General features: G+C 39.9%; 1 non-coding gene across 1 annotated transcript; it reads left to right on the top strand.

Moving 5' to 3' along the window:
• Positions 1-24,930: 24,930 nt before the first annotated feature.
• LOC112739051 (small nucleolar RNA R71) lies at positions 24,931-25,039 on the top strand. Its single transcript, XR_003169991.1, has one exon. It is a non-coding gene; the product is annotated as a small nucleolar RNA R71 (small nucleolar RNA).
• Positions 25,040-27,776: the final 2,737 nt, after the last annotated feature.

The raw sequence follows: 27,776 nt of genomic DNA, 5'->3' as shown, positions 1-27,776 counted from the left end.
AACCTTTTGGAGGAGCTCATCAATTGTAGCAACCCGTCCACCTTACTCTTCTTTGCATGCACCGAGGACGGTGCAAATTTTTAAGTGTGGGGAGGTCATCCGACCGATCTCCATGGGTAACAATTTTCTTTCAACACCAGTTTTTCAATTTTTGCCTTTGTTAGATTAGTTGTTGCATTGCATGATAGGTTGCATGTTAGTTAGAATTTGTATATATTTCATCATTTCATTTATGTTAGGACTACTTGGTTAGGGTGATGATTTCTTTTCCAAGAAAAAGAAATTGTTTTTAGGGCACCCTACCAATTTGAAAAAAAAAATTTTTTGTGAACTTGCTTGAAGAATGTATTTTGGAATATGCTTTTTGAGCTAAGAACACAAGCATGTGAGTTTTGATCTTAATTGCGTGGTTACATTTTATAACCACTTATTTTCTATTCTTGTGTGCATTGTTCTCTTTCTATGATTGTAAACTTTGATTTGTTTGATTCTTTATGTCCATTATTCCATGTATATATGCATTTATATGATTGAGGCCATCATTTCATTTAGCTCACTTACCCAAATAGCCTACCTTTCATCAACCATTGTTAGCCAATTTTGAGCCTATTTAATCCCTTTTGTTCTTAATTTTAGCACATCACTACCCTTAAGTGAAAAATAATAAATGTCCTTAATTTGGATCTTTGATTAGCTTAGGCTAGTAAGGGTGTGTATCATTTGGGTATGGGAAACTTGAAACATTGGTTGAGGTAAAAGTGTAATTTTTTTTGTTGAAAATATTGGGAATTGGGTACATATTCACGCACTATATGTAAAACCGTATGCATTGATATGTTTGTATATACTTTAGAAAAAAAATGAATGATAAAGAAAAAGAAAAAGAACATATATATATATATATATATATATATATATATATATATATAAGAAAAAAATAGAAAAAGAAAAAAAAAGAGAAAAAGAAATAAAAAGGGGACAAAAATGCTCCAAAGTAAAGTTCAATAAAAATCAATGCATATGGAATGTGAATTAAAAAGAAAGCATGAGTATGTGAAAAAATGGGAATCATGGGTAGCTAGGTTGTGTATTAGAATTGTATAGGTTGTTATATGTGTTTGGTGAGATCTTAGGTTAATCAAAGATTCAAATTTCAAGCTCACTTGACCATATACATCCCTACCTTGACCCTAGCCCCATTACAACCTATGAACAAGTCCTCATGATGAATGTATGCATGCATTGAATAATTGTTGATTGTTAGAAGAAAAAAAAATCTTGGAAAGCATGAGTAGAAGAGAATTGAGTGATCAACCCTATACACTAGAGCGGATACACTTCCGGTGAGGGTTCGATGCTCAATTCCTTGTTCCCGGCTTTCATGAGCTTTCTTCTTGCAAGTCTATTTGAACTTCATTTTGATATTTGAATTGGTAGGATTCATGAATCATCATATGATCTTAGCCTAACTTGTTCATACATTCTCTTGGAGATTGATTTACTTTTGACTAAATAGGTAGAATCATTTTGCATTTAGTTGCATGCATGTAGATAGGTTTACATAGTTTATTTGCATTGAATAAATGTTCATAACTTTTCTTGTCCTTCTTTATTCTTAGCATGAGGACATGCTTGGTTTAAGTGTGGGAAGATTTGATAAATCCCAATTTCGTGGTTTATCTTGTACTTATTTTAGGGGATTTTATCACCTTTTCTCACATTTATTCAATGAAATAGCATGGTTTTGTAATTCTTCCTTGATTTGTGCTTAAATGTGAAAACATGCTTTTTAAGCCTAAATTTGGTGATTTTAATCCACTTTAATTCCATTCGATGCCTTGATATGTTTGTTGAGTAATTTCAGGTTCATAAGGCAAGTATTGGATGGAAAAAGTGAGGAGAAAAGCATGCAAAGTGGGAGAACTCATGAAGAAATGAAGGAACCGTAAAGCTGTCAAGCCTGACCTCTTCACACTCAAACGACCATAACTTGAGCTACAGAGGTCCAAATGAGGCAGTTCCAGTTGCGCTGGAAAGCTAACATCCGGGGCTTCGAAATGATATAAAATTTTCCATATGTTACTTCGTGTTCAGGGGCGCGCACGCACCATGTACGCGTGTGCTCCGATGTTGTCCGTGGCCCACTAAAGTGAAATCGCCCCCAGCGATTTCTTTTAATTGATGATTTGAATTGTTGATTTACTTTCCTTGCATTTTGTAGTTGATAGATTTTACTATTTCTTGTCATTTACCATGCTTTCCTTTTATACCCACCAAGTGTTTGACAAAATCCTTGGTTGGGCTTTAGAGTAGATTTTGAGTATTCTTGGCTTGGAAAGAGTAATTAGGCAATCTTGAGTCATGAAAACCCAATTTATGTTGGTGATCTAGAGTTGTTAGCTAATATTGTTTCCATTGACGCTAATCTTTTGCTAATTTAATTAGTAAGTTGATTAGGACTTTTGGATTGAGATTAGCTAGTCTTATTAGACTTTCTCTCATGGAAGATAATATGATACCTTCTTCCAATGTTGGAGATGACGTAATGAGATAAATTCTTGTTTATAATTGTGACATGATTGATTAGTCTTGTTTGACTTTCTCCCTTTGTGTTGGAGTTGACTAGATAAGATGAATTAATAATTGCATGACTAGGATGGAAGGCCTATAATCTCAATTCTTGCCATGAATGTCTCTCTTTATTAATTGCTTTCTTTATTTACTTGCTTGATTTAATCTTCTTGCCATTTGTTTTGTTGCCCCTCTCATCAACCAAAAACCCCCTTACCCCTTCATAGCCAATATGCATACACTTCATTGCAATTCCTCGTGAGACGACCCGTAGTCTAAATACTCCGGTTAATTCTTATTTGGGGTTTGTACATGTGACAACCTAAATTTTTGTATGTGAGGACTCTTTGTTGGTCTAGAAATATACTTGCAACGAGAATTCAATTGAGAAATTCTATATCCACAAAAGTTCACACATCAAAGCCTACCCTTTTAATTACCTTTGTTACCCACTTTGAGCCGTTTTAACCCCATTTGTTCTACATTTTACCAAATTACTAGCCTTAAGAAGAAAAACAATTAAATACCCCTATTGAATCTTTGGTTTGCTTAAGATAGAAATTGTGTGTTAATTGAGTTTGAGAAGATTGTGGGAACAAAGATTAATAAGGGAATGTATCATGATAATATAATGGGAATTTGGGTACCTACTCATGTGAAACTATAAAAATTAAAAATCCATGTGCATTGATAAGCTATGTTTATTTTCATGTTAAAAAAAAATCAATGCATATGTGATACAAGTAAGAGGAAAAGTTAATACATGAGTATGGAATGTGAAAAGGAAATTCTGGGTAGCTAAGTATGAAATTTAAAATTATATAGAATACACATATATGATTAGGTGAAAGCTTGGGTTAATTAAAGATTCAATTTATAAGCTCACTTAGCCATATATACCTTCACCCTTACCTTAGCCCCATTACAACCCTGAAAAGACATCATGATGTTTGCATTGGTACATTAAATGTTGTTGATTGGTTAGGAGAAGAACAAAAATTAGAAAGCATGATTAGAGAAGGATAGAATGATTACCCTATACACTAGAGAGATTAGAGTACACACACATCATCAGTAAGGGTTCAATGCTTGATTCTATGTCCCCTGCTTTCACGAGCTGTCTTCTTACAAATTTACTTGCTTTTACTGTATGATTTGAATTAGTGGAATCTGTTCTATGCTCTATCTTAGAGAACTTATTTATTTTTAATCAGATAGACAAAATCATATAGTTGCATTCATATATATAGGTTGCATTGCATTGCATGAGTCTTACATGTCCCTATTCATTCATATTTATCTCCTTCAACTAAGCATGAGGACATGCTAATGTTTAAGTGTGGGGAGGTTGATAAACCACTATTTTATGATTTATATTGTGTTTAATTGTGTGGTTTTATCAAGTCTTCACCCACTTATTCATATGATTTGCATGTATTTACAAATCCTTCCTAAAAATGTTCTATGATTGAAAACTTGCTTCCTAAAGATCTTTTAATTGTATATTTTTTTTAATTTATCCTCCTTTATACCATTCGATGCCTTGATCCGTTTGTTAAGTGTTTCAGGTTTTATAGGGCAGGAATGGCTTAGAGAATGAAAAGGAAGCTTGCAAAGATGGAAGGAATACAAGAAGTTGAGGAGATGACCAGCGAGAAGTGACGCGGGCGTATGGCTCACGCGACCGCGCGAATTGGAGAAAATCACAGTGACGCGCTCGCAAGCCTGACGCGACCGCGTGGATTGGAAGCTGCACAAGTGATGCGAATGCGTGGACAATGCGCACGCGTGGCACGGAAAAATGCCGGATGACGCGAACGCGTGGACGACGCGGTCGCGTGGCGTGCGCGATCTACAGAATTTACAGAAGTCGCTGGCGTGAATTCTGGGCCGCGTTCTAACCCAGTTTTCGGCCCAGAAACGCAGATTAAAGCCAGGGAACATGCAGAGACAAAGGATGACATTCATTCCACATGATTTTAAGTTTTTAGATCTGATTTTCACTCTCCCCCTAGGTTTTTTTTTATATACTCATAATTGAGGAATTGAAGATTTTGGCTTTGGTTATTGAGAAGAGTTTTCCTCTGGACTTGGTCATTCTAGTTTGTTTACTTACTTTTTACTTACTCTTTCATATCCTTAATCTATCCAGAGTTAACATTGGATTGCTTTTAGAGTTCATTAATGCAAGACTATTTTTATTTTAATTGATCTCTTTGATTATTATTTATCATGTCTCTTTTTATTTCCCCTTTTTATTTTGTAAATTCTACATTTTTGATAATGGAGTAGTTTCCCAACTTGATTGGTAGTTGATTAAAAGGAGAACCTTTAGTTGGAATACTCAAGAGTTCAATTATAATTGGTTCGTTGTTGGTTGTCTTGTTAGTCATTAACTCTAATCCTTCCCAAGGGAGAGGATTAGGACTTGTGAATAGAAGTTGACTTTTAACTTGACTTTCCCTCATTCGTTGAGGGTTAACTAAGTGGAAACAACTACTAATTATTGATTGATCTTGAGAAAATTCCAACAAGGATAGAACTTCCGATTAATCTTCTCCCAGTTAAGATTTTATTTAAATTACATAAATTCTCTAATTTAATTTCCTGTTTATCAAACTAAAAAACCATTTTGGAAAACCTCTGATTAGTAAAATAGCACATCCTCCTGCAACTCGTTGGGAGACAACCTGGGACTCATACTCCCAGTATTTTATTTCTAAAATTTGTGACAACTCTTTTCTAAATTGACAGGTGGATTTTTTGCTGGTTAAGAGCTGTACTTGCAACGCCATTTTTCTTAATAATTCTTAATCTGCAAATTTCTGCCGTGTCATGAAGCTCACGCATTCAAACTCTGGTGATCCTACTCAAAATGCCACAGACAAGGTCGGATCTTCTGGATCAGAGAATGAAGTTCTATGGTTCTAGCCTTAACACCACAGAAACCTCAATTACCCAATTAGCCCAGATACATGTTGGAGTCCGTGATGCACTCTCAAGCTGTAGCTCAATACTATCGTGTTAGGGACTCACAAGAACTCATGTAGAATCAGGGGTCATACGTCAGTTCCACCCCAAATTCATAAGGATGAAGAACAAAAATGCATCATAGAATAGAATCAGACATAAATTAAAGTAGAAAGGTAGTTGTATTGATCCGTAGGAATCAGCAGAGCTCCTAACCTTAACCTAGGAGGTTTAGCCACTCATACTGTACAGAAAAGAAAGTTCTGAGTAGCCAAAGATCCAAAGTTCCTTACAAAGGTAATCTTCCTTCTATATATATTAATACTAGACCTAAAAGGATATTAATAATAATTAGAAATTACAAAAATAAAATAAACTAAGCTAAAGGTGCAAAAATCCACATCTGGGCCCACTTTGATGAGTGTTTTGAGCTGAGCTTGGCGTCCAACTTGGAGAATGGGAATTGAACACCCATTAGGGGGGTGTCCATGCTGCCTTGTGCTCCCTTGTTAGCGTTGAACGCCAGGTTTGGGTGTTCAATGCTGGCTTAGGTCCTCTTAGGGCGTTGAACGCCCATTAGAGGGTAAGTTTGGAGTTCAACGCCCAGTTTGGGTAGTCATTTCCAAAGAAAGGTATAAACTATTATATATTACTGGAAAGTTCTAGAAGTTAGCTTTCCAACGCCATTGAGATCGTGTCAATTGGACTTCTATAGCTCCAAAACTGCTCGTTTGAATGCACGGAGGTCAGGATCTGACAGCATCTGCTACCCTTTCTGTACCTCTGAATCAGACTTTGCCAAAACTTGCCAAATTCAACCATAAATTACCTAAAATCATAGAAAAACCACAAAAACTCAAAGTAGCATCCAAAAAGTGATTTTTGCACTAAAACCTACTAAAACATAAACTTAACAAAGTATACTAAAAATGCTAAGAAAATGGTACCAAAAAGTGTATAAAATATCTGCTCATCAAAACACCAAACTTAAACTGTGTCTTGTCCTCAAGCAACCAAAAACAACATAGGACTAAAGAGTGGAGAAAAATATAATAAGTGTCAGAGTTGTCAATGAAGCTCAGTCCCAAATACTGAGTGGGGCTATTAGCTCTTTACTTCTAAACAGTTTTGGCATCTCATTTTCCTTTGAAGCTCAGAGGCATTGGCATCTCTCAGAACTAGAATCTGGATGATATTACTAATTCTCTTCTTTTAGCTCTTCTTGATTCTTGAACACAGCTTTTTTATTTGGTGCATTGTACCTTTTGAACCTAGCCGTGACATTAAGCATTTCGTTTTCCCGTATTACCACCAGATACATAAACGCCACAAGCACATAACTGGGGGAACCCTTTGGATTCAAATTTAGCTTTGCTTAAATTCCCAGACAGTGGTGCTCAAAGTTCTTAAGCATACTCTTTAGCCTTGGGATCATGACTTTAACTACTCAATCTCAAGCTTTTTACTTGAAACCTTCACACCACAAGCATTTAGTTAGTGATAGTAACTAATTTGAGATTTTTAGGCCAATTTTTGACCCTCCTAACCACTGATGCTCAAAGCCTTGGATCCTTGCTCTTTTCTTTTTCTTTTGAGCTTTTTTTTTTCTTTTTCTTTTATTATTTTTTTCTTTTAGCTGTTTTTTCTTACTTCAAGAATCAATATTTTTTTATTTTTCAGAGAATCAATAATATTTCTCTAAATTCACTATCCTTTCAAGAGCTAACATAATTAACTTCAATATCAATTATGCACTATTAATACATACATTCATAAGATAAATGCAAGGCCACCACATCAAAATAATTGAAATAAATTATGATATAACACAAAACTTATGTATCTCACTATTTCTTTTTCAATTAAAATTTTTTAAGCATGGTGGGGGATACAGAGGATATCTTATAACCAAACAAAACAAAAAAATAAAACTAGAAAAGAACAAAATACTAAACGTGATCATAAATTTGGAAGAGAAAACAGACAATAAATTAAAGTACACTGAAAAACAGAAATAAAACAAATAAAGAGACAACGGGACTCAACAACCTTAGTGATGGCTACTGCTTCCCCTGGAGAATCCACTGGAGCGTTTGAGCTCCTCTATGTCCCGCCCCTGTCTCAGCTGTTCCTCCATCAATCTTCTCTGATCTTCTCTTATCTCATGGAGGGTAGTGGCGTGCTCCTGGTACTCCACTCTCAGCTAATCCACACTTGAGCTTAGCTCCCCTATTGAGACATTCAGTTGATCCCAATAGTCTCAGAAAGGAAAATACCTCCCTTGAGGCATCTCAAAGATTTCTGGTAGAGGTGGATGCACAAGTTCTTACTGTGGTTCATGTGCCAGCACTCTCACATCTCCATCTTCCTCTTTTTGATGGGTTTATCCATCTCAATGAGGGTGTCTCCAGCTATGCCAATTCTAGCTGAACTGCATAGGCAATGTGTGAGGTGTGGGAATGCTAACCTCGCTTGGGTGGAGGTCTTTTCGGCCACCCTGTGCAATTCTTGAGGTATGACGAGCGGGTCGATTTACCATTGATCTAGGTTTTCACAAATTAGAATCCCATCATTGAAAGTATAGCCTAGACCAACGATTAATTCCCAAGTCAAATGTTTAATCCAAAGGATATGTCATAATTTAAAACCAATTCAATTCTGGGAGTTTCAATTCCTGGGTCGTCTCCCAAGGACACTTGATACCAATGAGTGTACAATCTTGGTTGTGAGGATCAAGGGATTTTCAATAAAGAGATAAACATATAAAGCAATAAAGGAACATGCAAAATTGAAATAAATGAACTAATAAAGGAATTAATGAAGCAACTATGAAATATAGACAAGTAAAGTGTAGAAGGAATTAATGTAAATGTATATGAAGGAATTGAAGCATAAAAGGTATCTTGGCTTGGAGTGAGCTAAAGGTCCTGTTCCGAGGGTTACCTGAAACTGGAGGTCGATCTCGGACGAGATCTTCTATACTGGTCGGAGCTGACGTGTCCGGCTGGTGAGTGGCGGCCGGAGCTATTGTGTCCGACTTGTTGGACTGGCTGCATTGCTGATCCTTCGTCACCGGAGGATGGGGGTAACTGCAAGGGACTCTGATGCTTAAGTTAGCAAGGGTATTAAGCAGGTTTTTTAGTAGAATCAGAGTATGAGTTATACCTGGGTGCTCCAGTGTATTTATAATGGTGTAGAGTGACCTTTTTAGATAGGATAAGTTAGTTATCTTATCTTATCTTATCTTCGAGTGAGGTCAGCTTATCTTCAAGGGAACCGCCCTTATCCCTTTAGACTTGGGCTGCCTTTGGATTTGGGTCGTGTTCCCCTATTCGGGGCCTTTAGTGGACTTTTCTGGCAATTTGGCCGAGCTCTTTGAGAAGAGGTCGGATAGCCTGACCTGAAGAGGTCGATCGCTTTGTTGCTGAACACCCCGAGTCGGATAACTCGACCCAGGGTGTGAACAGTGCCCCTGCTTGAGCTCGATCTTTCTTTTTGAGGTCGAGTCCTAGTTCTTTTAAGACTTCGATCTTTCTTTGGTGAAGCTGAATTCGAGCATTTGTCGACCTCTTTCTTTGTAGAATTTTCCTTTTTTGATTGTGGAACGTTTTCTCCCAAAAGCGCACGCTTTTATATTAGCGCTCTGTTCTTGGGAACGTGTGAGGGTTTAATACCTTCATTAATGGTTTTAATTGCCCCGTTTCCCTTGGCTTTTTATTTTGAATTTCACGCACAGAAATGGTTTCTCTTCTCCGTCTTGTAACTTCCCTTTTCTTTCTCCCTTTCTGTTTCCTGAAGTTTGCGGTTTTCATCTTTCTTCTCTGCGACGTCATTTGGTGATTTCTTGGTGTTTCTTTTTGCTCGAGAGGAGGTTCTGTCCCTCCTTCTTTGATCTTCTACGAAGCTTCTTCCTTTGTTTAGGTTGGTTCTTCTTTTCATTGTTTTCATCCTTTTTTTCCGATAAGACTTTGATTTTGACTGAATGTTTGTTGGAAAAGCTTGAGCCTTTTCGTAGCTTGTCATTGTGATGTGTTTTCTCTTATTTCTTTTTTGTCTTTTATGCATACTTCTGGTATTTCTGTTGAGGCTTTCTAGGGCTTTTCATGTTTTTCTGCTGCTTCTGGTTGTTCTTTGATTCTGCACTTATTTGCTTCTGCAAAGATTGCCCCATGCCCTATTGATAGCTTTCCTCGCTGTTGAACTTTGTAGGAGATAACGATACTTGTTTCGATTTTCTTTGTTTGTTTGTGGTTTGTCTTTTTCTTCTTTGATACATTTTGTTGCTTGATAGCTTTGCTTGGATGGTGAGTCTGGGAGGTAACTTATTTTGATTGCTATATTTGGTTTGTGGCTTATAGCCTTCAAGGTGTCATTTTAGTTGCAAAACAAAAAGGGTTTATTGTTTTCTTTTTAGGGCATATCGAGATGTAGGCTTGTGGTTCTTTCCTGGATCTTTGTCCTGCTAATTGCCTCCAAAGGATTCCCCTGGATCTTCCTGGTGTGGGTCCTGGGGTTTCCTTTTGTTGCTTGTACTGCGTTGGATTATGTTGGCCGAGTTGTTTTGATTTCGTCCGATATGTTTCTTTTTTTAGTAATCCAATCTTCTTGTCTTGTTTGTAGGACTAGTTGGCCATGTCTTCTCGCAAAAATATTGTAGAGATGTCTTCTAAAGTTCCTGAGGGGATGTCTGATTAGCTGGACTCCCTTGTCTTAATGTGTGTTTTTGTGGTGGATGCTGAGTTTTGTGTAGAGTTGAGAAAACATCATAAGGTTTGTGGTAGCGGTGCCCAGGAGAGGGATTACGAGCTTGTAGCGCCTGACTCTGATGAGAGGGTTTGTTTTCCGACCTCGGTCGAGGGGGAGCGTCCCTTCTTTTATGCCTATGAATATTTCTTCAGTCAGATGGACATTACCTTTCCCTTTACTGCTTTTGAGACTAACTTGTTGTGGTCGTGTAACGTCACCCCGTCCCAGCTTCATCCGAATTCCTGGGGTTTTGTTAAGATCTTTCAGCTGCTTTGTCAGGAGTTAGGTGTTACACCTTCTCAGGCTCTTTTTCTCTATCTTTTTGTTTCGGCCAAGCCCAGGGCTTCTTCCAAAAAGAAAGCTTCTTGGGTTTCCTTTAGATCTGCCCAGGGACATAAAATTTTTGCCATGTACGATGAGTCCTTTAAGGACTTTAAGAACTATTTCTTTAAATTTCGAGCTGTTGAGGGGGCCCGCCCCTTTTTCCTTGATGATAATAATGATCCTACTTTTCCTCTAGAATGGCAAAAGAACGTGACAGTGTCTCGTTATACTTGGAAGATGCTTGACGAGGTTGAGCGGGCTTTTGTTATTGTTCTAGAAGATGTATGGGGGGAACCTCCCCACCTTGATACCAAAAAGTTTCTGGGGGACCCGTCCCTGGTCCGAACTGCGTTGGGTATTGTCTGACTTATTTTTATCCTTGTTTTTAGCTTTGCTTCCTTTTCCTTGTGATTGTAACCCTTTACTGTAGTTGATTCTATTTTTCAGAGATGTCTAAAAATAATGACTCCATGAAGGCCTTCAAGAAGGCAAGGAAGGCTACTGCCACAAAAAACATGTCGGCCAAGGCGGCAGGAGAGGGATCTTCTCAGGTTCAGGTGAAGCCACCTGTGCCGAGTTCACCTGGGCCGAGCAGGGCGATCCCTACTCGCCGGGTTCGTCTGGCTGACCCTCCACAAACTTCAGCTGCTGGCGCTGGCGCTCCTCCTCCGAAAAAGCAAAAAACATCTGAGCCTTTCAACCTTGATGCCCCTGATTTTGATGCCGTCGAGTTTGTCGACCAGCAAATTGCCCCCTATGGAGGTATTCCAATGGATGATGTGTCCATTCTTCATCACCTGGAGTTCATAACTTGAAGCAATGTGAAAATGGCTCATATGGGTGCGGCTCTTTTTCGAACTGCTCAGGGTATCCCGGTTCATGCTACAAAGTCTTTCATGATGGAGGCTAAGTCGGAGTTTGATAGAATAAAAGGTTTGAAGGAGGAGCTGGAGGTAAAGTTGGCGAAGGTGGAGACAGAATTAGAGGGTGAAAAGGCTAGCTCTGTGGCCTTGGCGGCTTCTGTGAGATTGGCTGAAGACACAGCGCTGAGGCACAAGGATAGCTACGTTTCGACCTACAGAGAGGTGGTGCACCTTAGGGCTGGTTTGGAGACTGCCCGGGATGATTATTCCGAGCTCCAGAGTCACCTTGTGGGTAGCGTGACTGCTGCTTATGAGAATTTAAGGGAGCAGGTTCGGGTTCTGGCGCCCGAGCTCGACCTTACTCTCTTTAGTCTTGACAATGTTGTGAGGGATGGTAAGATTGTCCCTGACGACCTTGATGATGATGATGTTGAACCTCTTCCTGCGCCTATTTCCAAGGCTTCTGTTGTGCCGACTTCTTCAGCTCCTTCAGCTGAAATTGAGTCAGAACCTGACTGTCAGATCTTGAACCGAGAGGATAGGACAGTGGATGTTGTGCCCCTCCAGACTCGGCCTCCCTCGCCCCATGTTGATGTAGCTTCTGGGAAACCTCTGGATCCTCTTTAGTTATTCTTGATATATTTTGCGTATGGCCCTATCTGCAGGCTTTTAAACTGTTTATTTTTTGTAAATGGTATTTTGCTGACTGTTGACACTCTCTTGGTTGCTTATTTAGCAACTTTATTTTGAAAAACAAAGTAGTTTCCAAACTTTTGGGACTAATTTTGGTGGCCTCTTGAAGCTTGCTGTTATTGTAACTAGCAGTTTTTATATTATGTCTGTCTGCACTCGTCTTGGCACCTTTCTAGTTTTTTGGGAGTGTTGGAACTTTTCGTTGTCTGACCTCTTTGGGTTGGCTTGGTTCTTTTGCCTGATGTCATTTCCATCAATTCATTTTGTTCCGGTCTTTGTTAGGAATTTTCTTTGTATAACGCTGAGGTCGCCGATTTCATTATGTCAGTTTTGTCCGAGCTGTTGTTGATAATCCTCTTTTTGGACCCCTTTTTAGGTCTCTTTCAGGGATTATTTTTGTAGCTTTATGTTTTGGACCAACTTCTTTGTGTCGGGTCCTTCTAATTCATTTTGTAATCCTCTTTCTTGGACCTTGTTCAGGTCTCTTTCAGGGATTAATTTTATAACTTTTATGTTTTGGGCCGACTTCGTCATGTCGAGCCCTTCTAAGTTATTTTTGTAATCCTCTTTCTTGGACCTTGTTCAGGTCTCTTTCAGGGATTACTTTTATAACTTTTATGTTTTGGGCCGACTTTGTTATGTCGGGCCCTTCTAAGTTATTTTTGTAATCCTCTTTCTTGGACCTTGTTCAGGTCTCTTTCAGGGATTACTTTTATAACTTTTATGTTTTGGGCCGACTTTGTCATGTCAGGCCTTTCTAAGTTATTTTTGTAATCCTCTTTCTTAGACCTTATTCAGGTCTCTTTCAGGGATTACTTTTATAACTTTTATGTTTTGGGCCGACTTCGTCATGTCGAGCCCTTCTAAGTTAAAGTAATCCTCTTTTATAGGGTTGACCAGACCTCTTTCCAGGGTTTACTTATAACTTGGTTTGACTTGGTCCGACTTCTTAACGTCGGCCAGTCTTTAAGTTATTATTTAGCAATCCATTAAGACCTCGTCAGGTCTTTTCTCTGGATCACTTTCGATAACTTCTTGCATTATTCTGTTTTCATCTTTGCCGATTTGTAGGTGAGTTCAATTCTTGTTTAGTCGACCTTGAGATGAATTTGGTTTTCATCTCTGATGGTCTTTATCGTGATCGTGTAGCGAATTTTATTTTCACTTTCTGCCGATCTGTTGCTTTATAATCGTGCAATGAATGTTTTAGATTTAATGCGTCTTGAAAATTTGTAGAACATCTAACATATTTTATTTAAAAGAAAATGCAAATATGTACATGTGGAGTTTTTATCCTTTTAAGTCGGATAATTTATGGATCTCAACTTGGTGCCTCGTTAAAAAACCTTTTCAGGAAAAAGAGTACACCTTATGCTGAGTACCCTTACCATTCCTAGCTATCGTACCTTCTTAGGTTGCAGGCGTGCCATGACCTGGGAAGCTCTCGCCCCTCGAGTTCGGACAGTCTGTAGTAGCCCTTCCCAAGTACTTCTATGACTCGGTAGGGTCCTTTCCAGTTTGCTGTCAGCTTCCCTTCTCCGGATCAAGTTGTTCTGATATCATTTCGTATTAGGATGAGATCGTTCTCAGCGAAACCTCTTGGCACTACCTTTTGATTATATCTGGAAGCCATTCGACGTTTTAGTGCTTCTTCTATGAACCGAGCTCTTTCTTGGATTTTAGAAAGTAGGTCGAGCTCTTCCCTTTGAAGTTGGGAGTTGGCTTCTTCATTGTAATGGACCACTCTAGGCGATCCTTCTTCGATCTCTATTGGGATCATTGCCTCCGTTTTGTATGCTAATCGGAAGGGTGATTCCTTTGTGGTGGAATGTGGCATTGTTCGATATGCCCATAGGACTTGTGGGAGTTCTTCAGCCCAAGCTCCCTTTGCGTCTTGCAGTCTCCGTTTTAGCCCAGCCAATATGACTTTGTTGGCAGCTTCGGCTTGTCCATTGGCTTGGGGATGTTCGACGGAAGTGAACTGGTGCTTTATGTTCAAGTCGGCTACTAATTTTCTGAAGCCTGCATCTGTGAATTGGGTGCCATTGTTTGTGGTGATGGAGTATGAAACCCCGAACCTTGTGACAATGTTCCTATATAGGAATTTTTGACTTCTTTGAGCAGTGGCGTTAGCTAGGAGTTCTGCCTTGATCCACTTTGTGAAATAGTTTACCCCTACTATGAGGAATTTAACTTGTCCCGATCCCTGAGGAAAGGGTCCGAGAAGGTCGAGTCCCCATTTTGCAAATGGCCAAGGTGAGGTTACGTTGATGAGCTCCTCGGGCGGGGCGATGTGAAAGTTGGCATGTTTTTGACAAGGTGGACATGTCTTTACGAACTCTGTGGCCTCCTTTTGTAGAGTTGGCCAATAAAATCCTGCCCAAAGTACTTTTTTGGTGAGCGCTTGTGCTCCGAGATGATTGCCACAAATGCCACTGTGTATTTCTTCTAGAACTTCCTTCGTGTTGGAAGTCGGTACACATTTTACCAATGGTATTGAAATTCCTCTTTTGTATAGAGTATTATTTATAATAGTGTAGTATTATGCCTCCCGTTTTAACCATTTTGCCTCCTTCTTGTCTGTAGGAAGTGTTTCTGTTTTGAGGTAGTTAATTATAGGAGTCATCCATCCTTGATCTAGACCTGTTATGGCTAGGACTTTTTCCTCTTCCGAGATTGATGGGTTCTGTAATATTTCCTGGATGAGGCTTCTATTGTTGCCTCCTGGTTTGGTGCTAGCTAGTTTTGAGAGTGCGTCGGCTCGGGCATTCTGTTCGTGGGGTATGTAGTAGAGCTCATATTCCCGGAATTGTCCGAGCTGTTCCCTGATTTTATCCAGGTACTTTTTCATAGTGGGGTCCTTGGCTTGGTAGCTCCCTGTTATTTGTGAAGTGATCACCTGTGAGTCGCTGAAGATAATGAGTCTTTGAGCTCTGACCTCTTTAGCCAGCTTTAAACCAGCTAGTAGTGCCTCATATTCCGCCTGGTTGTTTGAGGCAGGGAACCCGAATTTGAGAGAAAGTTCGATTTGGGTTCCTTGATTACTTTCAATTATCACACCTGCGCCGCTTCCAGTTTTATTCGAGGAACCGTCCACGTAGAGATTCCATTCTATGGGAGTTTCCGGGGTGTCTGTAAATTCTGCAATGAAGTCGGCTAGGTATTGTGATTTGATGGCTATCCGAGCTTCGTATTGAAGGTCGAACTCGGACAACTCGACTGCCCATTGTAAGATTCTGCACGCTAGATCTGTTTTCTGCAATATCCCTTTTATGGGCTGGTTGGTTCGAACCTTAATGGTGTGAGCTTGGAAGTACGGGAAAAGTCGTCGAGATGTTAGTATGAGAGTATAGGCAAATTTTTCTATTTTTTGGTAGTTTAGCTCGGATCCTAGTGCAGAGGCTACTGCCCGACTCCCTACGGCGAGGTATAATATGAGTGGTTCTCCTTCTCGTGGCCGAGATAGGATTGGTGGCTATCCTAGGAATCTTTTGAAATCTTGGAAGGCTTGTTCGCACTCTGTTGTCCATTCGAACCTCTTTCCTTTCCTTAGAGTAGCATAGAAGGGAAGAGATCTTATCGCTGATCCCGCTAAGAATCTGGACAGGGCTGCCAATCTCCCGTTGAGTTGTTGTACCTCTTTGACACAAGTTGGGCTCTTCATGTTGAGTATGGCCTGGCATTTATCCAGATTTGCCTCAATTCCTCTTTGTGTGAGCATAAAACCTAAGAACTTTCTGGCTTCTACTGCAAAGGTGCATTTTGCAGGATTGAGTCGCATGTCATGCTTCCTTATAGTGTCGAACACTTGGACCAGGTCGGACAATAATGTCTCTTCACTTTGTGTCTTTATCAACATGTCGTCCACATAGACTTCCATGATTTTTTCGATATGATCTGAGAAGACTTTATTCATTAGCCTTTGATAAGTAGCTCCCGCGTTTTTGAGACCAAAAGGCATCACAATGTAGCAGTAGTTTGCTTTTGGTGTTAAAAACGAGGTTTTTTCTTGATCGGGTGGGTACATTGGTATTTGATTGTATCCAAAATATGCATCCATAAACAAAGAGGTATTTATATCCGGAGGAGGCATCTACCAGAGCGTCGATACTTGGGAGTGGATAAGGGTCTTTTGGGCAGGCTTTGTTGAGATCAGTATAGTCGGTGCACATTCGCCACTTCCCATTTGATTTTTTCACCAAGATGACGTTAGCTAGCCATAGTGGGTATTTGACTTCTCTTATGAATCCTGCCTCCAGTAGAGCTTGTACCTGCTCTTTCACAGCTTGGGATCGTTCGGGTCCGAGTTTTCTACACCTCTGTTGTACTTGCCGAGATCCAGGGTAGACTGCTAGCTTATGACACATTAACTTGGGGTCTATGCCTGGCATGTCTGCAGCCTTCCACGTAAAGAGGTCGGCATTTTCCCGTAAGAACTGTACGAGTGATTCTTTTATGTCTCCTTTTAGAATCGTGCCAATATTGGTTGTTTTGTCCGGGACGTCTCCGATCTGGACTTTCTCTACTTCGCCTTCAGGTTGTGGACGGAGCTCTTCTCGCCTCTGAACTCCACCAAGTTCAATTATGTGGAATTTTTCTCCTCTGCCTCTGAGGTTTAGACTTTCGTTATAACAGCGGCACGCCATCTTCTGATCTGCTTTTATCGTAGCTATCCCTTCTGCAGTTGGGAATTTCATGCATAGATGTAGAGTTGAGACTAGTGCGCCGAGTTAATTTAATGTTGTCCGACCTATTAGGGCATTGTAGGCTGAACTCACGTCGACCACGATGTAGTCTATTTTGAGTGTTCTGGATTGGTTTCCTTTTCCAAAGGTTGTGTGTAGTGGGACGTATCCCAGTGGTTGCACTGGAGTGTCTCCCAGTCCGAACAGGCTGTTTGGATATGCTCTAAGTTCTTTATCTTCCAGGCCGAGCTTTGTCGAAGGCAGTTTTGAATAAGATGACGGCGGAGCTCCCTTGGTCTATCAGTGTGCGGTGGAGATTTGCATTTGCCAGTATAATGGTGATGACCATGGGATCGTCGTGTCCTGAGATGATACTGGATGCGTCTTCTTTGGTAAATGTAATTGCAGGGATGTCGGGTGCTTCCTCCTTTCCTTCGACATGATATACTTCTTTGAGATATTTTTTACGAGATGATTTGGAGATTCCTCCTCCTGCAAACCCTCCGTGTATCATATGAACATGTCTTTCTGGTGTACGAGGTGATCGCTCGGTTCATTCAACCTCCTCATCCCTTCTCCTTTTTCTTTGCTCATCGTCCCAGGTGGCCAGATACCGATCTAGTTTTCCTTCTCTCACTAATTTTTCTATGAAATTTTTTAAGTCAAAGTATTCATTGGTGGAGTGCCCACGGACTCGATGGTATTCACAATATTCATTCCGGTTTCCTCCTCCCCTTTTGCCTTTGAGTGGTCGAGCTGGGGGTATTTTTTCTGTGTGGTAGACTTCTTTGAAAACATCCACAAGGGACACCCGAAGAGGGGTGTAGTTATGATATTTTTTAATTTTTTCTCCTTGTCGATCTTCCTTATTTTTGGACTCTTTATCTTTGTCTCGGTAGGTGAATCCGGATTTTGAGGTTTCTCCTAGTCGAGAATTTTCTTCCATGTTGATGTATTTCTCCGCTCGTTCTTGCACTTCATCCAGAGATGTGGGATACTTCTTTGATATAGATTGGCTAAAAGGTCCCTTTCGTAGGCCATTGATGAGGCCCATGATGGCGCCCTCTGTCAGTAGGCTTTGTATGTCTAGGCATATTTTGTTGAATCTTTCCATGTAGTGGCGAAGACTTTCCCGATCTCCTTGCTTGATTCCTAATAGACTGGGGGCATGCTTAGCCTTATCTTTTTGGATGGAAAATCTGGCCAGAAACTTTTTGGCTAAGTCGTCAAAGCTTGAGATGGACTTCGGAGGTAGGTTGTCGAACCATCTAATTGTTGTCTTTGTGAGAGTTGTTGGGAAAACTTTATAGCGAACTGCATCTGAGGCGTCAGTGAGGTACATTCTACTTCTGAAATTGCTGAGGTGATGGTTGGGATCTGTAGTGCCATCGTACAAAGCCATATCCAGAAGTTTGAAGTCTTTAGGGATTTTAGGCCTCATGATCTCCCTAGTGAATGGATCTTGATCCTTGCGAGAGTTGTCCTCAGGAGTGGATCGAGTAGCTTTGGCTTTGAGATCGGTTTCGAGTTTTAGAAGTTTGTCTTCTAATTCTCGGCGTCGCCTTACCTCCTTTTGTAGATCTTTTCCAACTTCACGTTGATGCTGGCTTTCTTTTTCAAGTTGCTTTAAACGATCTTGAAGCGCTTCTATCACTCCCGAATTTGATGAGTTTTTGTCCCCGTTAGATTCTGGGGTATCTTTCAGTGTATTACCCGTGTTTTTGTGCGGTGTTCTATCCTCTAGATCTAAATTGTGGTTGTTGTCATGGTCGTCCGCCATGGTGATGGGATGACTTCCAAGGTCCCTGGCAATGGCGCCAATGTTTCGAAGGTTACCTGAAACTGGAGGTCGATCTCGGACGAGATCTTCTGTACTTGTTGTAGCTGACGTGTCCGGCTGGTGAGTGGCGGTCGGAGCTGTTGTGTCTGACTTGTTGGACTGGCTGCACTGCTGATCCTTCGTCACTGGAGAGTGGGGGTACCTGCAAGGGACTCCGATGCTTAAGTTAGCAAGGGTATTAAGCAAGTTTTTTAGTAGAATCAGAGTATGAGTTATACCTGGGTGCTCCAGTGTATTTATAATGGTGTAGAGTGACCTTTTTAGATAGGATAAGTTAGTTATCTTATCTTATCTTATCTTCGGGTGAGGTCAGCTTATCTTCAAGGGAACTGCCCTTATCCCTTTAAGCTTGGGCTGCCTTTGGATTTGGGTCGTGTTCCCCTATTCGAGCCCTTTAATGGGCTTTCCTGGCAATTTGGCCGAGCTCTTTGAGAAGAGGTCGGATAGCCTGACTTGAAGAGTTCGGTCACTTTGTTGCTGAACACCCCGGGTCGGATAACTCAACCCAGGGTGTGAACAGGTCCTTTCCTTGTTGGAACCACAACTATGACAACTAGAATGTATCAATCTCACTTGATCAACCCTCACATCGGAGAGTAAGTTAAATGAGCATAAGTGTTCTTATCCCACAAATCTTAAATTGCTTGCTAATTACCTTAGCAACAACATAGCGTTAGTGGGAACAAGAACAATTAACAATCCAAAATTGACACTAAATGTTGCACATTCCAACTCTAGGAATCCAATTGCTCACTTTTCCCAAGCCAAGAGATAGAAAACTAGCCCAAAATCATAATTAACATTTTGTCAAACACTTGGTGGGTAAGAACTCTAAACATGGGAAAAATGAGAAAAAGCTTGAAACCAAAAACAACAAATGATCTCAATCAACAATAAAGACTCAAGAAAGCATGTAACAATCATCAATCACAAAATTCATCAACAAGAAATAGGAATTGCAAAAGAGAAGTAAAATTGAACTATAACTTAAATTATAAGAAAGAGTAAGAACAATGTAACTATAAAGAGTAGTAACAAAGAGATACTTACAATGGGAATTAGCAAATTCCAAGATCAAAATGGAAATGGCACTTGAATGTAAAAACCCTAGTATAAACCCTAGTAGAGATGATGAAAAACTTAAAGAAAAACTATACTAAAGCTATCTACTACTACTCCTAAGCTACACTAATGTTAAGCTATGGTTTGGTCTTTATTTTCCCTTCCTTATGAGCTAAATGGTTTCAAAAATGGGCCTCCTGATTTAAGAAAATTGTCGTGGGTATAGAATTTCACAATTGGTTGTCACATGTAACAAACCCCAATGAAAATTAACCGGAGTATTAAGACTCCGGGTCGTCTCACAAGGAATTGCAATGAAGTGCTTAATTATTGGCTATGAAAAGGCAAGGGGGGTTTGATTTGATATTTGGCAAGGAAATGTAAAGGCAAGAAGGTAAATGATACGAAAAGTAAATCAAACAAGCAATTAAAGGAAGCAATTAAAGAAGAGACATTCATGGCAATGGAGTGAGATCGTAGGCTTTCTATCCTAGTCATGCATGATTAGTTCATCTTATTTAGTTAACTCACACATAGGGAGAATGTCAAACAAGATTAACCAATCATGTCACAATAATAAACAAGAATTTATCTCATTACGTCAACTCCAACAAATAGAGAGAAAGTCTAATGAGACTAGCTAATCTCAATCCAAAAGTCCTAATCGACTTACTAATTAAACTAGCAAAAGATTAGCGTCAATGGAAAAAATCTTCCATAAGTCCTAATCAACTCACTAATTAAATTAGCAAAAGATTAGCGTCAATGGAAACAATACTAGCTAACAACTCTAGATCACCAACATAAGTTGGGTTTTCATGACTCAAGATTGCCCAATCACTCTTTCCAAGCCAAGAATGCTCAAAAGCTATTCTAACATCCTACCAAGTATTTTATCAAACACTTGGTAGGCATAAAAGCAAATCAAAGTAAATTGATGACAAGAGTAAAATCTAACAACAATTGAATGTAAGAAATCAACAACAACAATTAAAGGAAACAAGATCTAAATGAATTACTTCAAATCACACTAAAAGAAAATAGGATGAACAAAAGTAGATCTACAAACAAAGTAGAAGAAAGTAATAACAACAATGGAAGAATGATAAATGTAACAACAAGAAATTAAGAAGAAGGAGTAGAAGGAAACATGAATTAAAACTTAGATCTAAGAACTAAACCTAATCCTAATCCTAATTCTAGAGAGAAGTGAGAGCCTCTCTCTCTAGAAACTAAGCTAAAGCATAATGAAAACTAAACTATGACTAAGTGTGTTGACTCTCCTTCAATCCTTGGCTCAAATAGCATCAGAAATGAGTTGGATTGGGCCCAAAATGAGCTGCAAAATCGCTGGGGGCGATTTCATTAAAGTGGGCCACGGACAGCATCGGTGCGTGCGCGCAAAGTGCGCGTGCGCGCCCCTGAAAGCGAAGCAACATGTAGCAAAATTTATATCATTTCGAAGCGCCAGATGTTAGCTTTCCAACGCAACTGGAACTGCCTCATTTGGACCTCTGTAGCTCAAGTTATGGTCATTTGAGTGCGAAGAGGTCAGGCTTGACAGCTTTACGGTTCCTTCATTTCTTCATGAGTTCTCCCACTTTGCATGCTTTTCTCCTCATTTCTTCCATCCGATACTTGCCTTATGAACCTGAAATTACTCAACAAACACATCAAGGCATCGAATGGAATTAAAGTGAATTAAAATCACCAATTTTTTTCGCCTAAAAAGCATGTTTTCACATTTAAGCACAAATCAAGGGAGAATTACAAAACCATGCTATTTCATTGAATAAATGTGGGAAAAGGTGATAAAATCCCCCAAAATAAGCACAAAATAAACCACGCAATCGGGGTTTATCACCTCCAAACCACCAAAATAGCAAGTCACGTGAGATTTTAATGAAGGCATCTGCGTCCACCTGTGCGGACGCACAGACGTGTGCATCCGCACACTCTGCCGAAAATCTCTACCGTGCGTACACACAGAAGGTTATGCGCACGCACACTAGGCGATGCTTGATTAAACGCGCGACGCACAGGGTGCGACTCACGCGCACGCGTGGCTCCGATCTGATGGCTGTGCGTACGCACGCAGGTCTGTGTGCACACACATTAGGCTGATCTCTTCTCCTTTGATTCTTCATGCTTCCTCCACTTTGAATGCTCTTCTTCCATTCTCTCCAAGCCATTCCTGCCTTATACCTCTGAAATCCCTCACAAATAACATCAAGGCATCGAATAGAAGGTAAATGGAATAAAATTAATCAAATTAGACACAAAAGGGCATGTTTTCATAATCAAGCACACAAATTAGGAGGAAAGTTCAAATGCATGCTATTTAGTGGAATAAGTGCAAGTTTATATGACGAAATCCATTCAATTTCAACCAAAAATCATCATCAAATATGGATTCATCAAGGTATCACCTCGTGTACCTTCACCTTATTCCCGAGCATAATGCAATGAATCATTATTGCTTGGTCAATGGTAACCTCAGATCGGTTACTTGTGGGGATGATGGAGCGTTGGATAAACTCCAACCATCCTCGGTCTACAGGCTTGAGGTCAAACCTACCCAATTGGTAGGGCTTGTCTTGTGAGTCTCTTCTCCACTGTGCTCCTTCCACACAGATGTCTGCAAGGACTTGATCTAATCTTTGGTCAAACTTGACCCTTCTAGTATAAGAGTGTGGATCTCCTAACATGTGTGGCAATTATAGCGTCACTCTCACACTTTCCGGGCTAAAGTGTAAGAGTTGCTCTCTCACCATGGTGTGCCAGTTCTTGGGCTTTGGGTTCATACTTGTATCATGATTTTTGGTTACCCAAGCATTCGCAAAGTATTCTTGCACCGTTAGTGCTTTGACCTCTGAAACAGGATTGGTCAGAATTTCTCAATCCCTTCTCCAGATTTCCTGTTGGATCTCTAGATACTCCCCCCTTTTTTAGCTTGAAGGAGATCTTGGAAATCACCTTTTTATGCCTTACCACGTTATAGAAGTGATCGTGGTATACCTTGGTGAGGAATCTCTTTGAATTCCAAGGTTCGAAAGTAGAAGCAGGAGCCTTTTCCTTTTTCTTCCTTGAAAATTCACCGGCCTTTGGTGCCACAGAAGAGGGGTAGAAGTTTAAGGGCAAAGATTTTGCAACACCAAACTTAAGATGGTTGCTCGTCCTTGAGCAACTATGAACAAAAGAAAACGAAATTGGTAGAAGAAGAAAAAAATTATAAAGGAGAGGGAGATGAAGGTTTCGGCCAAGTGGGTCAAGGGAGGAAGGAGAAGAGTATGTAAAGTGTATAAGGTAAGAGGGAGAGAGTGTTTAACTGTAAGGATAATGAGATGAATGAAGGGGTATTTATAGGGGTGGGAGGGCTAGGGTTTGGTTTTGGGATGGGAAATTTGGTGGAAAGATTTGAATTTGAAGTGGGTGGTATTGGTGGGAATTGAATGATAGATTTATGATAGTTTTGTTAAGAGTGTGTATGGGGAAGAGGGAAAGTAGGGTGTGGGTTTCAAGGTTTAGAAAGTAGGAGAGAGAAGGAAAGGTGGGGTAGGTAGGGTAGGTAGAGATTCAGTGGGACCCACTGGCTTAAGAAACCTTGAGAGCTTGAGCTGCCTGCCCCCTACCTGGCATTCAACGCCAAGAATGGGCACTGAACTCCCAATGGGGGCCACAAGGATGGCCCTGGCTGCTCCTTCAAGGGCGTTGAATGCCCATGGTTCTCCTATACTAGCGTTAGTAGTTGCTAGGAAGGGCCTTCCAATGATGATGGAGTCATTTTTGCCCTCTACAGTGTCTTGGATCACAAAATCTGCAGGAAGGTAAAGGTCTTCAACCTTCACAATGACATCTTCCACTATGCCATATGCGCTTTTTAGGGACTTGTCTGCCATTTCCAATGAGATCTTAGCAGGCTGCACCTCTTGAATTCTCAGCCTCTTCATCATAGAGAGAGGCATAAGGTTGATGCTTGAACCAAGGTCATATAGTGCCTTCTCAAAGGTGATGGTCCCTATAGTGCAGGAAATCAGGAAGCTTCTGGGATAAGGCAATCTCTGAGGGAGCTTCTTTTGGACTAAGGCTCTGCACTCCTTGGTCAGTACCACAGTCTCATCTCCCTTTGAGGCCTTCAGGCACACCATGGAAGCGTGTTCTTTCTCCAATTCCTCTATTTGAGAGGAATTAGCCTTCAGCTTCCTGAGGATTGCCAGGAACCAAGCAATTTGCTCCTCCTTAGACTCCTCTTGCTCGTCTGAAGAAGGGTATTCTTTAGGCTCCTCTCTCTGCAAAGGGGCGTGTAAGGTGACATTCCCATGCCCCTCATGAGCCTTGATTTCCTTGAGCTCCTCAATAGCAGACTCCTCCTTGGGATTGGTCACAACCTCTATAGTGAGGGCCTTGCACTCTTCCTTTAGATTCATTTCCAGGTTGCTTGGAAGAGTGCTGGATGGGATCTCTGGGATCCTCTTGCTCAGCTGGCTAACTTGTATCTCCAGATTCCGTATAGAAGGCCTAGTTTCTGCCATGAAACTGTGCGTGGTCTTAGATAAGTTGGAAACAATGGTGGTCAGATCAGAGAGGCTCTGTGTGGGCATCTCTATCTACTGCTGAGAGGGTTGGAATGGTCTGTTGTTGAACCAGTTCTGGTTCATTCCTCTCTGATTGTTACTGAAGCCTTGATGAGGCTTCTATTGATCTCTCCACCCAAAATTAGGGTGGTTCCTCCATCCTTGATTGAAAGTATTCGAATAGGGATTGTTGTTGGAGGTTCTGGAAGATTTTCCCATGTAGTTCACCTCCTCCATTATGGTCCAGGCATTATCACTAGCGTCTATTTCATACACTATTTCTGGACAATAAGCATCTAAGCTCTGTGTCCCACTCAAGTGTTGAGAGATCATGTTGATCTGTTGAGACATGAGCTTGTTCTGAGCCAAGATGGCATCTAGGGTGTCTACTTCCAACACACCACTCTTCTGAGTAGCCCCATTGTTCACAGGGTTCCTATCAGAAGTGTACATATATTGGTTGTTGGCAACCATGTCAATAAGCTCCTGTGCCTCTTTAGGCATCTTCTTAAAGTGGAGGGATCCACCCGCAGAGTGGTCCAATGACATCTTGGATGCCTCAGATAGACCATCATAGAAGATGTCTAGTATGGTCCAATCTAAAATCATGTCAAGCGGACATCTTCTGATCAGTTGCTTGTATCTTTCCCAAGCTTCATAGAGGGATTCACCTTCTTTCTGTCTGAAGGTTTGTACTTCCACCCTGAGCTTGCTCAACTTTTGAGGTGGGAAGAACTTGGTCAAGAATCTATTGACCACCTTCTCCCAGGTATCTAGGCTTTTTTTAGGCTGAGAATCCAGCCATAACCTTGCTCTGTCTCTTACAGCAAAGGGGAAGAGTATGAGCTTGTAGACTTCTGGATTTACTCCATTAGTCTTAACAGTGTCACATATCTGTAGGAAGTCAAATATGAATTTATTGGGATCTTGTGGAAGTCCATGAAACTGGTAGTTCTGTTGTACTAGAGTGACCAATTGAGGCTTCAACTCAAATTTGTTTGTCCCAATGGCAGGTATGGAGATGCTGCACCCATAGAAGTCAGAATTGGATGCAGTGTAAGATCCTATGACCTTTCTTGTGTCTCCTTCAGCTTCTGGATTAGCTGCCATTGTTGTATCCTCAGCTTCTTGTTCTAGAGCTCCTGTGAGATTCTTTACAGCTCTGCTAGCTTGAGCTTATTGCAGACGCCGTCTTAGAGTCCTTTTAGGTTTAAGATCCAGATCAAAGAGAGGTTCTTTATCCCTATTCCTGCTCATAAACAAGAAAAATGAAACTAAGAAAAGAAAAGAAAAGAGTCTGTATGTTTGAGTAAAGAGGACTCCTAGTGAGAGAGTTAGATGAAGAGAAAAGAAAAGAAAGATGTCTTTTAATTGAAAAAGGATTTTCGAAAATAAAGAGAGAAAGAAAAAGAGGATTTTCGGAAAAGAGGGGAGAGAAAAGAGTTAGAAATTTTCGAAAATAGAAGAGAGAGAAAGAAGAATTAAGGAGACACCAAACTTTTAAAATTTAAAATAAAACAAACAATTAACTAACTAACAAGATTTGAAAATAAAATAAAATATTTGATTTTTGAAAAATTTTGAAATTTAAAAAGAAGGAGTCAATCAAAGATTTTAAATTTTAAATTTGGAAAGAAAAAGTCAAATAAGATAAGATTTTGAAAATTTAAAATTGAAGATTTAATTTTGAAAAAAAAAATTGAAATTAGAAAGAGAAAGTCAAAGAAAGATTTTAAAATTCAAAATTAAAAGAAGTAAAAACAAACAAAACTTTAAAATTTGAAATTAGAAAGAAAGATAAGATAACAGAATTTTGAAAATCAAAGAAAAAGATAAAATAAAGATAGAAAACATAAACAAGAAAAACAAGAATACAAATCAAGACACCAAACTTAAAATTTTGGTAGCGTTGAACGCCAGGTTTGGGCATTCAACACTGGCTTAGGTCCTCTTGGGGCGTTGAACGCCCATTAGGGGGTAAGTTTGGCGTTCAACGCCTAGTTTGGGCAGTCATTTCCAAAAAAAGGTATAGATTATTCTATATTGCTGGAAAGCTCTGGAAGTTAGCTTTCCAACCCCATTGAGAGCGCGTCATTTTGACCTCTATAGCTCCAAAAATTCTCGTTTGAATGTATAGAGGTCAGGATCTGATAGCATCTTCTACCCTTTCTATGCCTCTGAATAAGAATTTGCCAAAACTTGCCAAATTCATCCAAAAATCACCTAAAATCATATAAAAACCACAAAAACTCAAAGTAGTATACAAAAAGTAATTTTTGCACTAAAACCTACTAAAATATAATAAAACTTAACAAAATATACTAAAAACGCAAAAAAAATGGTACCAAAAAGTGTATAAAATATCCGCTCATTAGGGCATTTTTGTCTTTTCGCCCATTGGTCCCACCTTGGGTCAGAATCTTTAAGATAAGTGTTTTCAGTGTTTATTCTAAATATTTTTCTAGATATTTTTACACTTTTATTTTTCTCATACACAATAATGGATAGACTTAAGTCTATGCAGTTAATTATAACGCCAGTACGTGTTTTTTATAATTAATTATATTTTCGCACTCTAATTAATTTTCTAAGTTAAAATTTTATGGGTAAATTCCGAAATTATAAATTTTAAATTTTAAATTTCTAAACTAGTCCAAGCGGTTTTAAAACCCTCTTAATCAGTTAATTAATTATCTAATTAATATCTTTATGGGTCTTACACTTGTGTCTCTTCTGGTAATAACTTTGATGTCTCCTTCATGGAAGTGACTACACAGCAAGGAGGACTTACATTTATGTTGTCTCCAATTTAATTCCCTTTGTGTGGTTGTGATGAGGGAAAAACGATTCCACACAAACTCACCGGCAAGTGTACTGGGTCGCATCAAGTAGTAATAACTCACAAGAGTGAGGTCGATCCCATAGGATTGATGGATCAAGCAACTTTAGTGAGGTGATTAGTTTAGTTAAGCTAACAGTCGTGAATTGGGTGAAATTGTATTGACAGAATGTAAATTACAGAAGGTAAATTGGCAGAAACTTAAAGAGCAAGAAATGTAAATTACAGCAAATGTAAAGGGAATTGGGTGCTGGAAAATTAAATGAAGCAGTAAATCAGAACTCAGAACAATTGCAGAAGATTTAAATTGCATGAAAGTAAATTGAAAGCAATGGGAACAGAAAGCAATGGGAACAAAAGATTAAAATCAGGCTAAATGTAAACTGCATTGTAAAATTACAAAAAGGAAAGTTTGCAGAAGAGGATTATCAGAAACTGAAATTGCATAAGCCAAATTGAATTTCAAGAGAGCATTTTATTCTACTCCTTTTTGCGTTTTGGGCCTTCCACGCGTACGCGTCCATCACGCTTTCGCGTGCTTTGGTAATCTGGCACATCGACGCGTGCGCGTCCCTTGCAGCATTCCCCTTGAGAATGTAGCGTTCGCGC

The sequence above is a fragment of the Arachis hypogaea genome, chromosome 13 (genome assembly GCF_003086295.3).
Source record: "Arachis hypogaea cultivar Tifrunner chromosome 13, arahy.Tifrunner.gnm2.J5K5, whole genome shotgun sequence".
NCBI classification, from domain to species: Eukaryota; Viridiplantae; Streptophyta; class Magnoliopsida; order Fabales; family Fabaceae; genus Arachis; species Arachis hypogaea.
The sequence above is the reverse complement of the archived record's forward strand: the minus strand, read 5'-3'. Positions and strand labels throughout refer to the sequence as shown.